The sequence below is a fragment of the Rhinolophus sinicus genome, chromosome 14 (genome assembly GCF_057876585.1).
Source record: "Rhinolophus sinicus isolate RSI-liver-muscle chromosome 14, RSI-T2T, whole genome shotgun sequence".
Classification (NCBI taxonomy): Eukaryota; Metazoa; Chordata; class Mammalia; order Chiroptera; family Rhinolophidae; genus Rhinolophus; species Rhinolophus sinicus.
The window spans coordinates 25,615,747-25,635,606 of record NC_142514.1 but is presented as its reverse complement, the minus strand read 5'-3'; the positions used below and the strand labels follow the sequence as shown (position 1 = coordinate 25,635,606).

The 19,860-nt window shown below is 50.1% G+C and overlaps 1 protein-coding gene across 2 annotated transcripts in view; it reads left to right on the top strand.

The window, feature by feature from the left end:
* GRIK3 (glutamate ionotropic receptor kainate type subunit 3) overlaps positions 1 to 19,860 on the top strand; it is a 212,749-nt gene that overhangs the window by 107,284 nt on the left and 85,605 nt on the right. The window contains exon 1 of one of the 2 annotated variants that reach the window (XM_074334407.2): positions 9,895 to 10,018. The exons of the other annotated variant lie outside the window; for it this stretch is intronic. The gene's annotated coding sequence lies outside the window, so the exon portion shown is untranslated. Of the gene's footprint in view, positions 1 to 9,894; positions 10,019 to 19,860 lie in introns of those variants that run through there. 2 annotated transcript variants of the gene reach the window in all.

The window sequence follows — 19,860 nt, the reverse complement described above, 5'->3', positions numbered from 1 at the left end:
GCGATGCTTCGGCTTCCTTGGCCAGGCTCTCACCACACCAGCACTGATCATCCTTCCCTCCCCTGGGCTGCTAGGGCCCAACTAGCCTTTTGCTGAGCTGCTTCGGGCTCTGGAGAAGTCCAGGCACCCGAGCTGAGCCGTCCTCCTCTGTTGCCAGGCTCTTGTGCCAGGCTTGACCTATGGCAGTGTCCACACTGTCTGCAACGGCATCAGAGCCCAAGCCTCTGGGAGGGCCACTCCACAGGGCCAGGCTGGAGCCAAGCCCTCAATTTCAGCAGGCTTGTTTGTTTCCATACAACATTTGGGACTTACTGCCACCATCTGGACTTACTCCCCATCAAAGCCTACTCTCTTATTAGCTGCCCACGCTGTTACTGACGTCAGCCAGGTAGCTTGGCCAGACGCTGGGGAGCTTGCAGGCCAACGGCTCAGAGGGCATGAACTGGCTCCCTGGGGCAGTGTGTCCGGGCCCCTGGGGTGGGCGGGGCTGAGGCAGAGGGTACATGGGCAGGGAGGGAAGTGGTTGTGCCGTGTGTGTGTGTGTGTGTGTGTGTGTGTGTGTGTGTGTGTGTGTGTGTGTTTCTGTGAATGCGCAGGAGTGTGAGTCCAAATTTGCCTCTGTGTGCTTGTGTATCTGTGTCTGTGTGTGTTTGTGTATCTGAGTGTCATGTGCCTTTGGGTGGGCAGGTGTGTGTCAGCGTAGTAAATGGTGAGAGCACTAGCTATGGCCTGCTGGAGCCTCAATTTTATTATCTGAAAAAACGGGAGACTGCTACTGCCCAGCATGTAGGATCGTCAGGAGTCAGCTTAGATGGTGGGTATCAGTCACTTGGAAATAATGCCTGACACATAGTAAGCACTCAATACATATGATATTATCCTATTGTCCTGAGAGTGTGGGCTTGTGTGTGCGGGTCTGCACGTGGGTACCTCTTTGTGTATTGATGGTATGTTTGCCTCTGGCTGTCTGTGTGTGTCTGGGGAGTAAGTCTGTGTGGATGCTCGTATCTGTGTGTTGGCATGCTGTGCCCCATGTGAGTAGTTGTGTGCACATGTGCTAGAGAACCAGGCACCTGCTAAATATTTGTTTTGCTGGGCCCTGGGGGGCACCGTTGGCAGGGCTGCCGGTGCTGCTTGCAGTGTTTTTGACAGCTCCAGCACGGCCTCCAGAAGTGTGAACTTTCTCAGGGTAAACAGTTAATGATACTGTGATGCCAGCGCTGACCCCCTCACAGCGCCTCTTTGCAGGCTGGGAGTTATTAGGAGGCTTCTGGCTGGTGCCTCCCTCCTGCTCCTCCAGCGTGGCACTGAGAGACAGAGAGTAGCTGATGGGACAGTGGAGCTCGCACCCAACCCACACCCCTGCCACCCCACACTTCCTGCAGCTGGCAGGCCAGCTGTGGAGGAGAAAAACAACTTCTCTTGGCCAATCTTTACACATGCCTTCAGCCATCAGCACCTTGGAGAGCTCCTGAAGCCCAGAGTGGACTTGGGGGGGGGGGCGGTGTTTGTGGGAGTGGGAGCAGCGTCAGCCCTGCTTTAGGGCAGGTGCAGCCAGGACTGCAGTTGTGAGACTCCAGCCAGTGCAGATCTCTGGATCAAGGGAAGCGCCCTAGTAGGGATGCGATTACCTAGTTAATTTATGCAAAAGCTCACTCTTGCCTGAATTGGGTCATAGCCTCTGAAGGCGCCTGAAACCCTGGCACAAAACCTGTTTCATTGATGAGAAAAGTATCCCTTGATCCTCTGCCCCAGCAGCACCCTCCCTGCCCCTCCCCTCTAGCACTGTGTCAGGAATGTGCCCTTCCTGCCTGTGCCCCATGCCCCTGACCGTACACAGCCATGACGGGGCTTCGCCTTTCCTTTCAGCTGTGTTAAGTGTGTGGGACCTCTGAGTGTGTCTGTGTCTGTGTGCAGGCTTGCTTATATGTGTGGGTCCCTGGAGGCAGATGTGTGCCTGTGGGGTCAGCCAGTGAATGTGTGTGTACATGCATGTACATGTGTGTGCGTGTCACCACCTGCATAGACACGTGAGTGCCCTTTTGTGCGTGTGTCAGAACAGGGGTTTCCCAAAAGCCACACAAGGGTAGGGGTGTCTGGATACACCCCAGATGGGGCTCAGCTCCCCACTAGGTTGTCTGCAGAGGGTAAGGACAAGATAAACACTGGGATTTACCCTAGAAGTCTGTGATGTGAAAAAAGCAAGAGTTCAGAGAGAGTGTTGAAGAGTGTTTTATTCTCCTCCCAGTTTACAGGTGAGAAAACTGAGTTCCCGTCAGGAACTTGGCTTGTGTGAAGTCTGCAGAGGCAGAGCTGGAGCCACAATCTGTGATCCTGCTTTCTGTTCAGTATTCCCCTCACCACCTCCTTGTGAGTGGCCCACTGCTTCTGCCTTGAGCCCTCTCTGCTGATTTCAGCAAATCAGGGGTCAAAGACTCCAGATTCCTAGGGTCTCTAGCCAGGCTAGAGGAAGCCCCCTGGGGCCTCTCTTCCCTGTCCTGCCTCTGTGCCAATCAGTGGAGGTCCCTTTAACAGATGGATCAGGCCTCCCACTCCCAACCCCCTGCCGCTGCCGCTGAAGAGAGAAAACCTTTCCAGACAGCCCCTGTCTGTGTTTCATTACAAAGACGCAGCCATATTCCATTAATTCCTCATTTGCTGTGGGCAAAGCGCTGATATGTACATTTTTACCTGGGGTGGTTTTAATCAGTTAATTTAACCAGAAACATTATTAATGTATTTCTTTGCCACTCGACTGCCCATCTGTTGAACAACTTACCTGTTGGAGAGCAATGTCACCTCCTGTGACTTGGAGCCCTCGGCTGCCCAAGAACAAGATGAGGTTCTGCATATTTAAGAGCTTTGCAGACCAAGGGTGAGGGCTGGGGGTGCCGCTCGCTGCCCCGTGCAGACTCCCAGGCTGCAGCTGGCAGCACGGCTTCCCTTTACCCCAGGCTGTAGGCAAATGCCACCTCCTCCCTTTGATCATCACTTTGGTGGCAGGTTCTGGGTCGCAGAAGAGGATGCCTGCTCATGGCTGAGGAGTGGAAGGGGCCCTGTGAGCAGGGGTTTGCCTCTGGCGACAGATCTGAGCTCTGAGTGCAGCCTCGCTGCTTCCTGGGCAAGCAGCCCCACCTCGCGAGCCTCAGTTTCCTCATCCATCTCTTGCATCTGTCGGAAGGATTCAGTGAGAAAGTCCATGTGAACTCCAGGCCTGGGGCCACGCTAGAGTGGATACTCCATATAAGGAGATTTCCTTCCTCGAGGTTAAATGAGTTCATGGCCCCACATCATGGATGATCCCAAGGACACGGAAAGTCTGCATTACCCTTGGGGAGTCAGGAGTGACAGTCAGTGTAACCACCAGTCTGGGAGGGGAGGGGCAGCAGCCAATCAGAGTCCCCTGTGGTTGGGTCACAGGAAGTTCAGAGATGGGGATCCCCAGGGAGGGGTTGAAATAGTTGAGACAGAAGCAGAACTTTCATCAGAGGTTTGGAAACGCTGCTTGGCTGAGCGGGGTGGGGACTGCCACCAATATCACAGACCTGACCTCCCCTAAACCTTGGCTCTCCTGGGCTTCTCAGCTTCCTCCTCTTTCCACCTCCTTCCTCAGAAACCAGGAATCAGCCAGAGCTCGGGGTGCCCTGTCCCACTTCTGAACCTGCACTTCTGGGACTGACACTCAGCCAGCTCAGGTTTGTGTCCTGTGCTCCCGGCTTTCTGATATCCTGGGGGGACTGTAGGGTGGCCCCCTCCTAGTGACACAGTGAGGCCTGGGTCAGAGTGCACACCCACTGCCTGACCAGCCAGCTCTCACCTACCCTCAGCGGGTGCTGTGGTCACAGGGGCCTCGCCCTCTAAGGGCCGGGTGAGCAGTATGAAAATGCCTCTCTGAGGCAATGCCTCTACCTCAGGCTCCAAGTGTCCCTGTCTGAAAGGACATCAAGGCCTCACTCGTAGAGGAAAGAGAGGGCAGATGTGAGGGAGGGGCTGGAGCAATGGGAGGGAGGCTAGGGCGGATAGGACCCCACCCTCAGGACACAGCAGGGCCAGATCCTCAGTGGGAACTCTCCCTCTTGCCTTGGTCTGCTTTGATTTCATAAATTCTGTAACACCACTGACTATAAGATACATAATGGTGTGTACTTCCCTAAGGAAAAAAATGCCACAAATTAAACTATGACGCTGTGCTTTCTTATCGTCTATTGCAAAACCCATCTCCATTTCAAGGATGTTAAAATGTGTGTGTGTGTTGGGAAGATGATTTGGAATCAGTGAAATATGGTAATGAAAACAACACTAGCTGCTGTTTCTCAGAGTTCTCTGTGCACCAGGCTCTCTGCTGAGGGTTATATGTGCCGCATTTCATTCAATCCTCGCAAAACCCTGTAAATCAAGTTCAGAGAGGTTAAGCAGTGTTACAAGGTCACACAGAAAATTGTAACACTACTTAAATAGCATTTGACTCTGTCTATGTACCAGCAAGATCACCCCCCACATGTGTAGTTAAGGACTTTGAGACCCACGGAGCATGACAGGCTTGTCTGAGGTCATGCAGCCTGAGGGGGCAGAGGAGTGAGGATGGCTGACCACTTCACCATCCTGTTATCAGCCAGCAGGGCAGAGCTGAGCCTCAAACCCTGCTGTGCTCCTAACCACTAGGTATTATTGTTTCTTTTCAAGAGCAAAGGGCGCCAGAGGGGGCAGTTCTGCATTGCTGTCTGCCCACAGGACTCAACCTCTCTCTGGCCCTCCCAGTTGGGTCCTGCAGAGGCTGCTCCCCTTCTGCCCCCCACCTCTGGCTGGGCATGGGTTTTCTGTACTGGCTGGCTGACAGACAGTGAGTCTCACCTTTCCGGCTTCCTTCAGAATTCTAACAGCCAGTAGACTGAGTGGGAGCAGCAGGCAGGCAGAGACAAGGCAGAAATGGAGAAAAGAGCGAGAGCTGCCTCTGAAAGCTCACAAATTGGTCCCATAGAGAAATGGAGCCTCTTTTTTGCCCGTCAGCTCACTCCCCCAACCATTACCAGGCAAACAGCGTAAGGGCCTTGGCTGGAGCAAAACCCAGGCTGCATGTGGGAAATGGCACTGGGGCAGTCATGGCTCCTCTTAAAGGGGCCCAGAGACGCCAGGGACAGGTCTCAGCTCAACCTCCTCAAAGGAGAACTGAGCTGAGTATGGAGCTGATGCATGGGGGAGACTTGACCCCAGGTAACTTCAGGTGGGTATGAGCAGTCAGGACCCACCTGATTCAGGGAGAAGGGGCAGGTGCTGGATAGATAGACACAGGAAGCTGGGGGACCCGCAATCTATCCCCACAGCAGATGGGGATCAGGCATGGACAAAAGGTGAGGCTGGCCCAGGAATTATAAATTCAGGGGCAGACCTTACCCTGAACTTCAGGCAGAGAGCCTCAGAAAGGGAGACTCAGAGGCCACAGAGCTCATGCACTCTGCTGGCACTGGGCTGAGGGTTTTATGTACAGAATTTCTTCTAACCTGCCAAACAGCACTGGGAGGCGAAACCCCCATTTCACAGATGTGAAAACTGACACACAGAGAGGGTGAGTAACAGCTGGTTAGTAGCTAAGCTGGGACATGAGGCGCACCAAAGCAGTCTGACTTCAGGCCATTATGCCCTGGTCCCTCTAGGGAAACTGAGGCATTAGACAAGTGAGCCAGGCAGGACAAGATGAGCTCCCAGAGCCAGGGCACACAATCAGCACAGACGAGCTTCAGGAACTAGTTCGCTGCAGCTCCCTAATTCCCTCCCAGCCTTGCTCGGCTGTGGTCCTAGGCCCATGGCAGGGCTGAGTGGGGGGTGGGACATAGGCCTTGCTCTTGAGAACTAGGAGCCAAGCTACATCCAGCAGAAGCAAGCCCGCGTGCTTCTGTTGACGGCCAGTCTGGCGCTGGCTGTTGGGGTAGGAGGAGCGTTGTGTCCTGCTCTCTGCACCGTGTGCCTCTCCTCATGAGGATGCTCGACGGCAGCGGCAGGGCCTGGGAGGCCCTGGGAGGCCCTGGGCACTGTGCATTCCCACAACTCTCTCCGGTTCTCCATGGCTGAGCTTACTGGCAGACCCAATACTTACTGGGAGATGCTGTGGAGACGTAATCCCAATGTGTCAGCTGTGAGCAGAGCACAGCAGCACTGGAGAAAGGAGCAGCAGTTTCTCAAGGCAGCACATCTTTTTGAGTCAGGGACTGAGAAAAACTGATGCCCAGGAGGAGATGGTGTAGTAGGTGGCGGGGTGGGGGTGGGGGGACAGGGAGGAAGCGCATAACCATACCTGACCCCTGCCTGATTGTTGAAATCACCAGGCTCTTTCATGCTCCACTCCTACTGGTCCTCTGCTCATTTAGCACTTTTACGCCTCTGCTCAATCAGCTTCTACTCACTTCAAATCCCAGCTTAAATATCACCTCCTCTAAGAAGCCTTCTGGGATTTCTCCTGGCCATTTTCATTTCCTAAAAAACTTAGCATTTATCACAACAGAGCAGTCATCACCCTATTTTTAATTACTTCTTTATTTGACTCTCCCTCTTCAGTCTGTGAGCAACCCGAGGAGATGACGGACTCATCCATTTCATCCATTTTTCCACTCCCCTGCACTGAGAAGATACCAATAAATGTTTGTTGCATTGAACTTCCCTTGGGAGAGTCATAAAGAACAGTCCCCTCTAGGCACTCACTATCATCTCACCCTGTTTATTTCTTTCATAGCTTTTATAATAGGAAGGCTGGCAGCTGAAAGGCAGGGAGGGTGTGAGGCAGAGTGCCAGGCCCACTGAGTTGGTGCTTTGGGATTCACTGGGGCAAGTGCTTGGAGAGTGGACTGAGAAGAGGGAGGGGGAGGAGGGAGAGCATAAAAACGCTCGTGCCATGGTCCAGGGTGTGCGCTGGAGGGTCATGATGGAGATAGGAAAGGTAGGTCCCCGAGTCATTGGGCAGGGGAGCCCCAAATTCAGTCTTTGTTCAAATGAGGGAGATGGGGGCTAGAAATGACACCAAGATTTTCAGCCTGGACCCCTAAAGGGCATCAGTGCCCTTCCCTGAGATGGGAAGTCCAGGGAAAGAGTAGGTTTGGGGAGAAAATACTGCACAGGAAGTACTCACTTAACATTGTCAATGGATTCTTGGAACTGCGGTGAAATGACGTATAACAAAGCCAATTTTACCCTAGGCTAATCGATATAAAGAGGACTTAAGTTCATACGGCATCTCATTGTTATAACGAAATGCCGTTGGATGAAATGGAGCTACTTGAGGACCTGTTATATCTGAGTTCAGAAATGTCGTGTTGGAGCAACTGGGGAGGACTTGAAGGCATATCACAGGACAGAGATCCTTCCTCAGACCAACGCCTGTTCCGCCACAGCCTGGAGACTGTCAGCCTCTCATCAAAGGCAGCGTGCATTTGGGGGTGATGCTGAACACCCTTCTCCTGGGAGAGGATGACAGGCAGCCCACCCAGGCACGAACGGGGCCCATTGTGGAAGGGCACTTACTTGATCTGTCCTTCTGGAAAACAAGATTTCACTTGTTGATTCTCATGGACTAATTCTTTCTACTTGGAAATACCCGAAGGGTTTTGTTGTTGTTGTTGCTGCTGTTGTTAATTAGAACCTTTTAAAGCAATGAAAGAATGGGTTGGAAACGACTGAACCCATACGGTAGAATGAGAACCACACACCATTTGCTAAATAGTTAAACATACATCTAACAACACGAATTTATGAATAACCTACAGATTCAAGGACTCTGGGTGCTGGTGGTAACTACCTGGTGAGATCCATTCCCAGACAAGGCTTAGGAAGGGGCTTCCATGTTGGTTCTGGGCTAGATGCTCCATTTCCTCACCCGTGTACTGTTTACAGGCCTTAGGCTCTTAATCACACCAAAACAGAGCAGGACTCCTGATCTGTAGAAGCTGTGTGATTTTGGACAAATCACTAACTTCTCTGAGCTTCCGTTTCCTCCTCTGAACGCAAAATGAGAAGCGTAGTATTAATAGAATCCGTCTTATGACTCCTGAATTGCTGTTGGTACCTCTGCTCATCCATACCAGATGGTTATACAGAAAATTCTGTCTTCGCATTTGTTCAAAGTTCAGGGTTTAGCGGACAGCATCTTTAAACCTATATTTTAAAAATTCAAGCTATTCTTTTTCTCCCTGGTTGCTGACGCTCCATGCAAATTTTGAGAGCGAAACTTTGCTCCAGTTCTGAGAATGCCCCTGCTGTGCTGCCCTTACAAACCACCGTGGGCTTACTGAGGGGCTGGGCTTACTGAGGGGCTGGGCTTACTGAGGGGCTGGGCTTACTGAGGGGCTGGGCTTACTGAGGGGCTGGGCTTACTGAGGGGCTGGGCTTACTGAGGGGCTGGGCTTACTGAGGGGCTGGGCTTACTGAGGGGCTGGGCTTACTGAGGGGCTGGGCTTACTGAGGGGCTGGGCTTACTGAGGGGCGGTGACTGGAGGGCATGAGGAGTCTTGCTGGCGTTTGGCCATTCATGTTCAGCTTTCTGGTCTGGATGCTCCTATAAGAAATTCCCCCCTGCGCTCACCTCACCGTGTAAAAGCCCCGAACTATCTTCTTGCTTGTTGTGGTGTCCCCTTCTGCCTTATGGTTAAAAGCCGCCAACCATGTGTTACCTTCCCTAGAGTTTTGTTGTTTAGCCATTTTATGCTTGCTTACATTTGTATGTTTCATACATATTGATACATAGTTGAGAAATGCTTATTGAGTGCCTACTATGTGTCAAGTCCTGTTCTAGCACTGGAGAGAAAGTGATGGACAACATCTGTATGCTCAAAGAGCTTATATTCTCGTGGTGGTGGGGCGGGGGGGGGCAGGGAGAAGCAGACTATAAACCAGATAACAAGCACATTTTCAACCTACATTAAGAACTTTGAGGAAACATTGTGTTACCCAGGTAGAGGGCTCCCCTACTGTTATGTGCTGTGTGCCCGGTGCCTGACACAGGGAGGTGTTTCCTGAGCGTTTGTTGAATGAAGGAAGGGCTGAGTAGATGAAAGCTTCTATCAGCGGTGTCAGTGGGGGACAAGGTGACGGGAATTCCTTTGTATGAGCTGAGAGCTTGTGAAGATGCAAGGAGTCTCATGTGCTAATGATCATAATTAAGTCAGAATCTCTATTTCAACCCAATGCCTTGGGGAGAGAGGCACAAAGCGTTGGGCTGATGAATTGGCTCCCTTCCCTGCTGTGCCCTCCCCCAGGTGAGATGTGTGCCCACACCTGCCCAGGTGCACGCATGCGCGCGCGCATGAATGAAAACCTAGCGGAGTCATCACACCTTTAAGCTGTGTTATAACAAGCAGTGTCCCAGAATCAATCCAGTAACAAACCAAACCTGTTGCACTGGACCCCCAGTGTTAAGTAGATCGGACACTGTCGCTGTCATACTTTCACTCTTGTCACCGGCGCTCATGGCTGGGGACCAGGGGTGTGGGGCGGACTGAGATGTGAAGGCTCCAGCTCAGCACTTCAAATAGCTCGCACCTCAGAAGGGAAAATACTTTTGCCCAAATCACTGTAATGCAGCGATTCCCGAAGCGTGTTTCCAGTGAGATGCTCTTCCGGAAAAGGTTCCCACGGTTATCAAGTAAGTTGGGGAAATGTTGCTTGCTCTGCCCCATCTCAGAATTTGCACGAGAGCGGAGTAAATGCCCGGAGAAGTCCTGCAGAAAAGAAACCTGCTCAGCCTTGTTTAACTTCTAGTTTCCCAAGTGTACGGAAGACGTTAGACCCCCTGCACACTGACTGCAATAGCAGGGACACAGCTGTCCCTCGAGCCAGACTGGAGGTGCCCATTCTCTGTTCTACCCAAGGCAGCACAGTGGATGGAGTCAGAACCTGGGTGGGATGAGAAGAGAAAGCGGAAGGACACGTCTCCCCAGGCAGGAGAGAGCAATCTGCTGTTAGCAGCTGAGGAACCCCAGCCTCCCACACTGCGTGTGGTCCAGGCTGCGTGGGGCTGCAGCGTGGGAACTTCCAGGTGAGCAGGGAGCTGTGGGAGGGACCAGAGGACGCCAAGGCGAAGCTGGGCTATACCGTCTATTTCCGGGAGGCCAGTGCAAAGTCATGAGCTAAGACCCCAGAGGAGGTCAGAGTACGTCAGCAGAAAGTGGAAGCAGCTTTAGCCCCATTTATGTGCGGGTTTTCTCTGGAGGGGTGGGGAAGGCCTGCAGGGTGGGTGGAAAGAGGGTAGACGACTGTGGTAGGTTCTGGCTAATCGTGAACTGAGCTGGTATTTTCAGCAGCATAAAGTGCTGCCTTTGAGAGTTCCCACCGGGGAGAGGTGTGGCCAGGAGGCCCACCTGGGAGAGTTCATCCCAGAGTGGGAGGAGGCAGGGAGAGGCTGTGTTTGTTGTTGCAGCCTAATGAAAACAACATGTTTTTTGTCTACCAGGCCCCTTTCTGTCACTCCAGCAGTATTGTCAGAGAAGAAACAAAACAAAATAGAGAAGTGGAAGTTGATTCTATAATTAGTGCAGTTTCTTCACTGTTCATTCAGGATCTCCAGAGATCAATTAACTTGCTTTTAAGCTAAAAGGCATCTGAATAAGTGTTTAACCTGCATAGCAATTGATATTTAAAACAGATGAGGATGGGAGTAATAACGCAGAACGAGCTGCCTCTTTCTCCTCCACTAATTTCTCCGGCTTCTGCTCCCTGTGCCCTTTGCCTCTGCCCACGCCATATCTGGAGTGGCCTGAGATTGGGCCTCCTGGCATTCTCAGGGCAGGGCTGTGGGCAGATAGGCTAGCGCGTAGGGGCTGCCAGAGGCAGGGCTATCTATGTTCCAGCTGCTGGCACCACTGTGTAGCAGGTGCCCCAGGGTTTGGTGATGAGCCCCAATTAGGGCTGGTTCTTCCAGCCGGGGAGAACCAGGCCGTCTCCATACAGGCACCCAAGCACGTCAGCAGGCACACAGCACTCTGTCTGTCCTTGTGAGGGGCGGGGCCTACTGCGGGCGCCTCAGTGGCGGCTTCCTCATCTGGGCAGAGCCCAGCATTGCGGGGCTTGGGTTTGAAAGCTGCAGGACCTCCTGGCTGAGCAGCGTCATAGGAGATGGTGTGAAGGATATTTGTGTGTTTTCTGCTTTGTCACTTAGGTATCAAAGTCCTGAACTGGAATTAGCTTTTCAAAACAAGCAGTGTGTGTGTGTGTGTGTGTGTGTGTGTGTGTCCGTGTACATGCACGTGCACTTATATTTAACAAACATGTCTTCACATCCTCTCTGCTGATAGTGTGTCAGGCACTGGGGACAGGAAGGAGATGCCAGGACGGCTGAGGGGTGTCCCCACCCTCCAGATGACCACAGCCGAATGGGGGAGGGGGGCACACGATACATCACAACACATGTGAGGGTACATAGCAAAAGGAATTCGGAGCTTGGGGAAGGTGATTGAGTCCGGGACCCCCAAATGCAGGCCCTGCCACAAAGACTAGGGTGGGAGTGGTTTCTCTGGGAGATGCCACCAGGAAGCATGGGGATGCCCAGGAAAGGGAGGGAAGGGCAGGAAGGTGTGTGAGTAGGTGGTTACACTGTGGGTGGCCAGGCTCAGCCCTGCTGGCGCCCTTTGAGAAACTGCAGATGGTGCCCCGAAATTGTGCCTCTGAGGGAGGGACAAGGAAGCTGGGGTTCGTCCACCTGCCCCTGGCTCCTGGGCCCATAACCCCCTGGCTCCTGTGGTCTGTGTTATGTTGGTCACGCCTCCACCATTGCCGGAGCAGGCCCGGGGCAGGCAGGGGAAATGTGTGCTGGTGGCCTCTGGAGTGGGAAAGGGCATAAGGACAGTGTCTGCTGCAAGGCGCAGAAGACGAATCGGGAAGCCAGGTTTGCAAAGAGGAAACAGAAGAAATAGTGCTCCCGGCAGAGGAAGAGCACATGCGAAGGGTCGGAAACATGGAGGGAAGGGTGAGAAGCTAGTGTGGGTGGAGGACATGCTGCCTGGAGGAGCTGAGGCTGGAGAGAGGTTGGGCTGGACCTAGAAGGGCCTGGAAGGCCAAGGTTAGGGCTGGCCTTTCTGCTGTGGGCATGTGTGGGAGCGTGGGCTGTGTGATGGCTCCGCCCAGCTAGGAGGTGGGATGGCCCCACCAGTGTCTGGCGATGCCAGATCTTCCGTCCTCCCGCCCCTCTGGCAAGGGCGCTCACTGCTCACTGGGGCCCTCTGCAGCACCCCCCTCCCAGCCCTTTCCCCAGCAGCTCTGCCTCCTGCTCCTCCGCCTGATGACAGCCCATCGGTCATCAGGGTCTCTGGGCAGCAAAGGAAGCCTCCAGCCATCCTCCCGACTCGGTCGATTCTGCAATATTTGACTTGTTGTACAGACAAGCTCCACATATCACCAGATCAATTAAAACAACTGCCACTAGGCCCTGGGACTCAATCAGGAGCCCCTCCCCTGGGACCCCACGAGAGTGCACATCCTCTCCTAAGATCTGCTCTTTCTCTGGATGCCCTCATCTCAGTTAAAGGCCCCCCCAGCTTCCCTGTCACCTCATAATAATGCTTTACTCTTATCGAGGGCTCACAATGTGCCTTGGTTGATTTATGCCATTTAAGCCTCAAAACAGCCCTATGTTGTAAGTGCTATTAATATCCCTGTCTTCAGATAATGAAACAGATGCGTAGGGCAGAGAAGGGACTTGCCCAAGGACATTCAGCCGGAGAGCCGTGGGGTCATTTCCAAGCCAGGCCATCTGGCTGCCGAGTCCATATACTGAACTGAACTTCCAGACTCTGGAGTCATCTCCCGATGCACCCTCTCCCAGACCCCACCTCCCTCCCTCATCTCATCTCTGCCCAGTCCTTGAAAAGCAAGCCCTGTAGCTCCTTTCCTGCCTGGCCCCTCCCTCCCCCAACTGGCCCTGTCTTAGCACAAGTTCTCATGCCCCTGATACACACCCAAGACCAGCCTCTCCCCCGCTGGCTGCCATACTCGCTGCACATGTTAGCTCTAAGCAGGTCAGATGCTGCTTCCTCCATGAAGACTTTTACCCCACACTCTCCTCTCTGAGTCTCCCCAGCTTTGTATGCCATTCTTATAAGGAGAGTTGTTATCCTTATAGTGTTTCTTCATGCCCCTCCTCTCATCTCTTCTTCAAGCAATGAGCTCCTGAAGGGCTGAGAGTATGTCTGGTCTCTCTGACTCACCCACTGCCCAGCTTGGTGCCTCCTTCACAGTGGTAGCCAATAAACTGCTTGGGGAATGAATGAGAGAGAGAGAGAGAGAGAGAGAGAGAGAGAGAGAGAGAGAGAGAGAGAGAGAGAGAGAAGAGACACATATACTTGTCTCCCCTTCCTTGCCTATAACCTCAGAAAGCCCATCCCTGGACCTTTTCTGCTGGGCACTGCTCACCTTCTATAAACCATATACTATGTCCATCAGGGAAAGCCAGCCAATTTGTTCCCTTACTCCTCTTCCTGCTACGACAAGAGCACAGAGAGACCCAAAAAGCAAGTTCCAAGGCACGGAGAGGGCCCCTGAAAGGCTAGCTAAGGTGCAGCAGAGAGCAGAGCCTGGCTCTTAACCCGCAGGCTGCAGAGCCGCAGGGGTTCTGGCAGGGAGAAGAGAGAACCCTGATCAGAACAGCCAGGGAGGTGGCCCCAGGAAGAGGCTGTTGGCAACAGTCTCACTGGTCAGGATCTCAATTAGTCGACGACACCTTGGAAACTTCAGAAGAACAAAGCAGACTAGATAAAGAAAGTACACTCAGGACCCAGAGGACAGACTGTGCCTGGGCTTGGTGCTGGGCATGTGAATGTCTCCTGGGACTTGACTGCGAGGCAGACGGTGGCAGCGTGCTGCAGGCCCTGCCTGAGCCTCCCTTGCTCACTGAGCTCAGAGCTGGGCTGGCCAGGCTGCTTTTACAAGGGCCAAGTTCAAGAGCACAAAGTTGTTCAAGAGAAAGAAAAATCTCAACAGACTCCAGACCGGCCCTAGATGGTCTTGAGGTCATGGGCTTAAGCAAGGGACCCAGCCTTCAGCTCCATCTGCCCTGGGACCTGTGCCTTGGGGGACCTCTAGGGCCATCTGCCCAGACAATGAGGGACAGGAAGGGAGCTGTCTCTAGGACCCTTGCCCTGAATGATGAGGCGAGGCAGAGCAGCAATGACAACCCTTCCTCCTGATTTTTGCGGTCACATTCAGCTTCACACAGGCCACCATAGCATGCTTACCTGGGAGGCAGGGAAATTCCACCATTTGGGCACATTTCCAGAGAGGGAAGAAAAGCAATCTTAAACATATGGGCATTTATGCTTAGGGTATTCAGAATGTTTCTCAAAACATATGACAACAGAATGTTTCTCAAAACATAGTAGAAGGAGCAAGAAGGAAGTTGATTCCAGTTGGCACAGCCAATTCCATCCCTCCACCCCCCACTCCCGGCCCTGAATTCCACTGTCTGTAAGTAAGGTTAGGTCTGAGCAATTGTCCTTATGCTGTGGTGCTTGGCAGGGCCCTGGGGACTACAGAGCCTTTTCAGGAACGGTGGCATCAAGTCTCTAAGAGCCCAGATGATAGAAATGGGCTTGGGCAGTGGTGGGCTAATGAATGTGCTCTCCAGAAAAAAGTCCTAATTTGTAGCATCTGCTTATTTCTGTGGTGTAAATACTTTCACTGTGGCCTATTTCAAGCTGCCAAGAGTTTAATAACTGTTTTTCAAAATTTCCAAAAATTTAACTATTGGCTCTCGGAAGTTGGCTTTGGTTGTAGGAGAGAAGAGAATTTGCCATTTAGTAGTTTTAACAACATCCTTAACCCCCCCGGGCCTCAGTTATCTCTTATGTAGAATGGGGCAATAATAGCTTCTAATGTGGCTGTAGAGGTTCTTACGAGTATTAAATGAAGTGGGTAGAAAGCACTCAGCATCGTCTCTGACACGATGTGTTGTTCTTGTTGTTATTATCATTACTATTTGTTTAACCATTCGATTTCCACTCAAGATTTTGTTTGAAAAAATGTTCCAGCTGCACCTGTGCTCCACCCCCTGTTTACATCTTCTGGGATCCATCACACACACACACACACACACACACACACACACACACACCACACCACAGACACACACACACACCACACACACCACACACACACACACACACACACACACACACACTCCCTCAGACCCTCAGACCCCATCCCTGGTGTGTCTGCTCCATTTTATTAAAGCAGAAAGCAGTGACAATTATTTTCATAATGAACTGGCTCTTCAAATTAATGCCAATTACACTATGCAATCATGATTAAGTTTATGCATTAATCAATGGTGCCAACCTACTTATTAGCCTCTTTAAATAGCGATCATGAGGAATGGATGGGAAGAAAGAAAATGAAGAGGAGCCAGTGGAATGGGGGAGCGGCCTCTGAGGCGGGTAGGTTGCTCTCTCCAGAAGCCAAGACCCAAAGCAGCCTTTGTTCCGTGAAGCAGAGCTTGAATCAGAACACAGCCCTTCAGACCCTGAGCTTCTGAAGCCCCCTGCACAAAGGAAGAGGGGCAAGAGGACGCAAAAGGAAGAGGGTAGAAAAAAGAACCCTCAACGTTTATTAATTGACCAGGTTTAGTGCCCTCTTCTCTTCCTCCATAATCATGAAAGGCTAAATGTGGTCGGTACTTCCTCCGAAGTAATGTCACCCCCATCTGAGGTCAGGACCCCTAGATGCAGAGCCTGAGGCAGAGATTCGGATGCATGGGGTCGATAGAGGGGAAGAGTGCTCTTTAGGAAAAGCCAGTAGGGAGGGATCAAAGCTGGGGGGCAGGGCTGGAGGCAAAGATGTGTCCTTAGGAAAATCTGGCCTTTGCTTGATGCAGTGGGGGAGGGTGTTGGGGGTTCTGGAGCATACACCCACCACAGAGTTATCTCCACTCTTTGGAGCCCCAGTATTAGTCAGTCATTGGCTGCAGACTGCCCCCAGGGCACAGGTGATTGATGTAACCTTCTGGGCAACTGAGAACAATTCTCTAGAGAAAAGGGCAGCCTATGAATGGAACTAAGATTCAAACCCAGAACCCACTCTCTGAACCTCTGTGTTGTACCCAAATATTTGCTGCCTGGGTGTCCCAAGACTTTAACACTTTTGGGGTCACCTTGCCCTTACATGTTCAAGTAGAATGACTCCGATCCTTACGCTGCATTTGGGGGTGGTGGGCGTCTCTCTCACCTGTGAGAATGCTCCAGGGCTTTCCGTTTCTCCTAAGCACCTCTTGCTCCAACTTCCTTCTCTGCTGAATTTTTCATCTCCTGTCTCAATCCGCTTCCTGCACCTCTTGTCCTCTCTGCCCTGCTTCACCCTGGGCTGGGCACTGCCCACCGCCCGTCATTTTCGCCAAAGCACAAGTTGGTGTCAGTTTTCTGTGGCAGACTTTCCTAACCAATGGGCTCCTGTAAGAAAGGGAGGTGACCGCACAGTGCAAGCTAACTGGAAAGGGAGCATCGAGCATCACTGCTAACATGCTCCTTCCCGCCGTGAAAGGTTTCTTACCTGCCTTGCCTGCCTTTGGGCCTGGGTGATATTCTCCTTTCTCTCATTTTTGGACCCACTTCCTACCTATTCCCTTTCTCTTAGGCCCTTCTGTCCCATCCTCCCCATTCAACAACGTCCCATTTTAGTATTTTTTTTTGCATAGCAATTTAGTACTATCATAATCGTATCTTCTCCATATAGGCCCTAAGGTATTTTTATCACTGAGATAAAGGCTGCCCTTCCCCTAGAACAGGGGACAAACTATAGCCAGAGTGCATGGACTGCCAAATCCCGCCCACCACCTGCTTTTGTAAATAAAGTTTTATTGGAACTCAGTCATACCCATTTGTTTACATGATGTCTATGGCTGCTTTCATGCTACAGTGGAGGAGTTGAATAGACCATCTGGTCCACAGAGCCAAAATATTTATCTGGTCCTTGTCAACCCCTGCCCTAGAATGTGGAAGTTCAAAATTCATTTTGTTTTTCTAAACAGCATTGCTTCTCTTCTCCTGTGAGAACTCTTGGCTGTGTACCATGAATTTAGTTACTAGTTTTCTTTTTTACCCATAAGAATCAACCCTTGGAAGTATGCACCCCATTTTGCAGATGGAGAAACTGAGTCTCAGAGAGACTGAATAACTTCCTAGGGTAGAACTAGGGTTCAGACTGAGGTGTGGCTGTCACTGGATCCTGAGTTGGGAACCTCTCCACTACTGCTCCACACATATGCTGGTTATTGTCGGCTGAGTGCTCTCGGGTAGCAGGGACCCAGCGCTGACTTCTCTTGGTATCTCAGTACCCAGTGACAGGTTGGTACATGGCAGAGATTGGGGTGTGTTTATGGAACTGAACTGTGGTCTGAGACTGAGCTCTGTCTCTGGGCGTGGTGGGTCTCAGGGGCTGAGATGTATCACTACCCTTGTGAGATACCAGCTTCTCTCTCTCCTATTTCCCTTACCTGCCAAGGTGTAGAGGCCTGGAAGAAGGTGTAAAGCCCTAGGAAATGGCTTTGTCCCACGACCTTTGACCCTCATTTGGGATGTATAATGGCCAGACTTCTCCCCAGGCTCTCTTCTTTAATTTCTACATTTTAAAATAATAAAAATAGTACATATCTATTGTAAATCATTTGGAAATAATCAAGAAAATACAAAGAGCAAGATTCAAAGTCTCCATAAACCCCTTTGACTCAGAAATACTCACTGGTAACATGTTGATACAAATCCTTCCAGTCTTTTTGCTATAAATATAAATATATGCTTTTGGTTTAATAAATAGATATCATACTGTAGTATGATTTTGTTGCTTGGGAGGCGGGGAAGAAAAGATGAGCATTTCCTGTGTCATTAAGTATTCTTTAAGAGCTCTTTTTAAAGGTTTTTTCCTTATTACCAAAGTTATCACTCAATGCAGAGGACTTGGGGGGAAAAGCACTAAGCAGAAGCAATCCATTATCTTTCGCCTTTCTCAAATGAACCTCTGTTAAAATTTTGGTGTATGCCCTTCTGGTATGTCCTTTCTGATTTTAATTGGAATTCCATTAAATTTATAAATTAATTTGAGGAGAACTGACATTTTTACAATATTGAGTCTTCCTCTCCAGGAGAAAGTTATGCCTCTCCATTTATTCAAGTCTTTTATGTTCCCCAGTAAAGTTTTGTAGTTTTCTTGATATAGGAATTGTACATTTATTGTAAACTATTTTATTTTTTTGTTGTTGCTGTTGTGAATAGGGTCTCTTTTTTTCCCTTATAATTTCTCATGGTTTGTTGCTGCCATAGAGGAAGACTACACGTTTTTCTGTGTTTGCATCCTAGCCCTTTGATCAGCTCGCTGTTTAGCTTCTGCTAGGTTTTCATCTGATTCTCTTGAGTTTTTAAGAATGTGGTCATAAACATCTGCGAATAATATTGTGCTTCTTTTCTAATTGTACTACCTTGATTTGTGACTTTTGTCTTACTTATACTGTGATTTAAAAATAATATTTTATTGCGGAGAATGTCTGTCATATACACTTAGTGAGAATGAGTCCCTGTGTAGCCCCCACCTCACCCCAGTAACCCGTGGCCCATCCTGCCCAATTCATACCCCCTTCATAGCCACCCCTCCCATATTATTTGGAAGCAAATCCCCAACACATTATACTATCCTATACTCTGACTGTTAATGCCGCAAGTTGTTCTGCCGTATTGGTGGGTTTTGATATGTTGAGTTATCTCACTTTGGAACATTAAGTTGTTTCTATTTTTTTCAATAGCATGTCAAGACTATCCTTATCCACAAAGGTGTTTATGTATCTCTGACTTTTGCCAAATTTACATCCCTAGAAATGGAATTGCTGGGTCATGTGGTATTTTGATCATTTATTTTCCTTTAAACACACAATCACATGATGGCTTTTCTGATGAGAAATATGACACATGCTCACTGCAGAACTTTTGGAAAATACAGAACAGCACAAAGAAGGAAATGAAAGTCACCCATAATCCTACCACTCAGAGAGAAGCCCTCTTCATGTTTTGGAATGCATTCTTCTTGTCTTGTTGTATGTGCCTGTTCAGCACGTTTATGCACCTGCTGTAATACTGGTGTGTGTGTGTGTGTGTGTGTGTGTGTGTGTGTGTGTGTGTGTGTTGGGGGGAGGGGTGCAGGAGTATTTGTCCACTTTTTAAAACATTCACTATTTTTTTAAAAATTTGAAAACTATTGAAGCAACCCAAATACTCATCAACTGTGAGTGAACAACTACATCTATGGAGGTACCCAATGGTACCTCCATAAAAAATAACATTATTTAATAACAAAAGAAATGAAGTGTTGAAACATGCTACAACATGGATAAACCTCAAAAACATTATGCTAAGTGAAAGAAGCCAGATCAGAAGACCACATATTGCATCATTCCATTTATCAGGAATGTCCAGAAAAGACAAATCTCTAGAGGCAGAAAGTAAATTAGTGGTTGCCAAAGGCTGGGGGCAAAAACAATGATTGACTGTAAGTGGGCACCAGGGAGCTTTTGGGGTGATGGAAATGTTCAGAAGCTGGATTGTGGCTACACACAACTCAGTAAATTTACTAAAAATCAGTGGACACTTAAAACGAGGTGAATTGTGTGGAGTTTCTTCATGTAAATAATAAAGTTGATTTTTTTTAAAGAATAAAGTTTTATTTGGAAAATATAGAAAAGCACAGAGAACAAAATAAATCTACCACAGAAGACTATTCACTTGTGTTGTTTTGAAATGTCTCTAATCTTATGTCAGTGCTACAAGTTCCTCATCTTCCTTCCATTCTTCCTCTCCTAACATGGGGGGTCACACTGTATTTCCTGCTTTCTAACCTCTGTTTTCCACTTGAAAT